This window comes from Gossypium hirsutum, chromosome A07 (genome assembly GCF_007990345.1).
Source record: "Gossypium hirsutum isolate 1008001.06 chromosome A07, Gossypium_hirsutum_v2.1, whole genome shotgun sequence".
Classification (NCBI taxonomy): Eukaryota; Viridiplantae; Streptophyta; class Magnoliopsida; order Malvales; family Malvaceae; genus Gossypium; species Gossypium hirsutum.
This window is the reverse complement of record NC_053430.1, coordinates 7,295,436-7,299,425: the sequence shown is the minus strand read 5'-3', so window position 1 is coordinate 7,299,425 and position 3,990 is coordinate 7,295,436.

Here is a 3,990-nt window from a genome sequence, read left to right as displayed (position 1 = left end):
AAATAGTTACAGAGAAGAAACGAAATAGAAAGAAAGAAAGAAGAAAAGAAAAGAAAAAGGAAAAATTAGGGTTTGAAAGCTTGGAAATTAAATTGGTAAGTCAATTAAGTCTCTTTCTTAGTGATTTTGATGTTTTTGAAGTTCTAGAGTTGAATACTTTTGAATTTGTGTGAAAATATTGAAAGATGATAGATTTTAAGTAGGGCTTATGTTGAACTAATGATGAAATTAGGAGTTTAATTGATAGAAATTTTGATTTAAATTGATTTAAGGATTGAATTGTAAACAATGTCATAAGTTTTGTATTGTAGGAACTAAATTGATAGAAATTCAAAATTATGGAAAAATGATACAATCTTAGATATGATTGCAATCTTAGATATGATATGCAATCTTAGAAGATATGATTTTGTAACCTTAGAGATTTAATTTGTAGATACCTTTTAATCTTAACTGTTGATGTAATTGATCTGTACTGTTGGATTTGAGGAGGTTCAACTATAAATAGAGGCTTCTCCCTTCATTGTAAACACACTGGAGTTTTGGGAAACAATAAAAATTTTTGAGAGCTTTCACTCAAATTTCTCTCCCTATTACGTTCTTATTTTCTACAGTTTGTTCTTATTTTATTCTTTGTTCATCTTCGTTTTTCAACCCTTTTTATTTTGATTTAATCCATGTTTCCCTTTTTTTATATATTTTAATTTTTTTAATAATTTTAGTATCATATCAAACTCTTTCATTTTTTAATAATTTTTTTAGTATTACTCTTAGTAAATTATTTTTTAAATTTTACTCAAATCATTATTTTAAAAAATATATATTTCATTTAATGGTCATATTTTATCCAAAAGTTTTTCTAAAATGAGGCAATGTTTTTCGTATTGAGGAATTCGGGAAATAGTACCCTAACATGCTGGGTTGCGATTTCTCGTTTGTCTAAATGCCTAAAGTATCCTTCTAAATAGATTTTGTAAATCACGAGATGATTTCAGTTACGAGAGTTTAAGAATATCGTATCCTATCATGCTGGATGTGATGTTTGTATTCTTTCGGAGCTATGGAATCTCGATTTTTCAACTTAAATAATTCTGGTTTTAAAAAATGGATCCTATTTTTAAATCCTTTCAAATTTTTTACATTAAGACAGAAAACTATTCAATTTGGTACCAATTTTGGGCGTTGCGAGGGTGCTAATCCTTCCTCGTACGTAACTGACTCCTGAACCTGTTTTCTTAATTTTCGTAGACCAAAACGTTTTATAAGGTGATCCAATCACACCTAAAAAGGTTGGTGGCGACTCCCATTTTCGTTTTTCAAAAGTCAATCCCCATTTTTCAAACATCCTTTTAAAAAATGGTTTCGACAGCTTGGCGACTCCGCTGGGGACTTAAGAGAGTCAAGCCAAGAAATTGAGTATTTTCTATCTTAATGTCGGAAGTTTGGAAAATTTAAAATTGGATCATTTTTACATGTGTTTGCTGCATATGTTTGTTACCTTATTGTTGTACATTGCATTTGCATGACCGTTGTGGTCACACCCTTAAGTGGGAGTGAGAAGCTACGCTTTCATAAGGTTTTCACCTTTGTATGAGCTAGTGGATTGCTTCCGGGATACTGTACCTATGTCTCATGAGATTTTCATCTCCGTATGGCCATAGGGAAATGTGTCCCCCTAAACTGAACTTAGTCTATATGATCCTATAATGGGTGAAGACCAAGGAATCTGCTGGTTCAGGTACCCTGGCTTTAGAGCTAAAACTCATATAGTAAACTTTCAAGAGTTTAAGAAAGATAGTGATAGCCTTTAGTAAGCTACCCTTGTAAGTACTTGTTTATCATTTTTTTATGACACTGACCTATTTTTATTTTACTGTCATTGCATGTCATTTTGCATTTAAAGGTGTCGATTCACGGCTCGATTTCTAGATTAGAAAGTTTTGTAATAAGGAATGAATACCTTGATAGAGTGGAGGACAATGCTTCTGTCGGTACCTGGTCAGAGAAAACCCAGTTAGAGAAAGGATATAGTGTCACTGAGGGATATACGTTAGAGTTATGGGACTTCACCCGTATGAATTCGACGCAGAATGAGTTTCAAGAGCTGAGAAACATTTAGGCCCAATGGGATGAAGAGGCTAAGCAGGTTTTCTATCAGAATTATGGAGACCTTCCCTATTTGCTAGACGTCAAAGTAGATAGGCACTTGTTTCGAGCCATGGTACAGTTCTGGAACTCTGCTTATGGTTGCTTTACATTTGGTTATGTTGATCTTGTACCTACTTTGGAGGAGTATACGACTTTACTGCGTTGCCCGAGGATTCAGGGTCACAAGGCTTAGTTAGGCCTGCTAGTCTTCTAACTTTTGCAAAGAAGTTGGTGATGATTACTGGGATGAGTGAGCAGTGGGCTGTAGCTCGTATACAGTAAAAGGGTGATAGTAAGTGCGTTCCATGGGCCGTTTTGAGGGATTTGATATCGACACATCCAGATGTAAAGAAAATGGTTGACGTCCTGGCTTTGAGTATTTACGGCATGGTGATTTTCCCAAAGGCGTTGGGGCACATAGATGAGGCAATTGTGGATTTGTTCGATCACGTTGGTAAGCAGAATACACCGGTACCAGCAATCCTAGCTAAGACATTTAGATCTTTGTGTGCATGTCGGAGAGCCGGCAAAGGTAGATTCATTAGATGTGCATAGTTGCTGTTGGTTTGGTTCCATAGTCATTTTTGAAAGCTTGATAAGATTCCTTGCCGAGTATTCTTTGAGGGTTATTCTCTCTTAAAAGAAGCAGTAAACATGCCGAGGAGAGATGACATTTCAGAGGAGAGGTGGATAGACATTCTTTAGAATCTTCGAGAGGAAAATGTTATGTGGAAGGCTCCTTGGTTGGTTCCTAGTGAAGTCCTTTACGCTGTGGCAGTTTTGATTGGGTCCCTTTGCCAGGAATTTGGGGAGTTGTTGGATATGCACCATTGCTTGTTCTAAGGCAATATAGAGCGAGGTAATTCATACCGGTTACACAGGGTTTAGCTCAAAGTGATTTCTCTTATAAAGGAGATCACTATAAGAAGAAGATGTGAGAGATTTCTGAGGCTTGAAAGAAGCCTTTCTGTATGAAGATCTTGACCGAAGGCTCGACGTCAATCCTTGAGTATAAAGGGTGGTTTAGTAGGAGAGTCAACGCTAATGTCCCTAGGCCAATTTTGGGAGTGGCTCGATCATTAGAGGAGAGCTTACAAGTGATTCCATCAGAGTTGGAGGTTATGAAGCAAGAGTTCGAGAGAAAGAATTCGGATATTGAAAAGAGGATTGAGAAGCTCGAAGAGGAAAAAATGTGCTTAAGTCTCGACGTCGATGTTCAAAAGATAGAAGTCGAGAAGGTGAAAAAGGAAAAGAAAAAGATCGAGGAAGATTGAGATGATTTAAAGACGCACTACCAAAAGGCCCAGATAACGTTGAAAAGGGTCGGATTAAGGAGATCTCCAGAGCAGTGGCAGCAAGAGATTCAGGAAGAAAGAGCCAAAGCTGAGTATTGGGAGAAGAAGTTCCAAGAGATGCAGTTGCGTAATCAGGCCCTAGAGAAGGAAAATCAAGAATTAAAAACTAAGGTGGTTGAACTTGGATAATCTCTTCATCATCACCGAAGTCGTAACCTTGCAATCGAGTTAAAGGCAAGCTTGAATAAGATCGAGGAAATGAAACATGATATCGGAAGGTTGGAAGCAGCACTACAGGGCTGTGAGCTACGAATTGAGCAGCTCGAGGCAAGAGAAGAACAGTGGAAGGGAGAACTTCACCATCTTCAGGATCAAGTTGGAAATAGGGATTATCTCATGGGAGAAGCCTTAGTTCAGATTCGAGAGGTTGCTAAACACTTGCAGGATTTGGCAGTACAAGTTAGAACGCTGAGTATAATGTATGAGTCATCGTCAGACAGAGGACGAGAGTTAACATTGTTATTAGATAGGGTTAAGACTCTAGGCC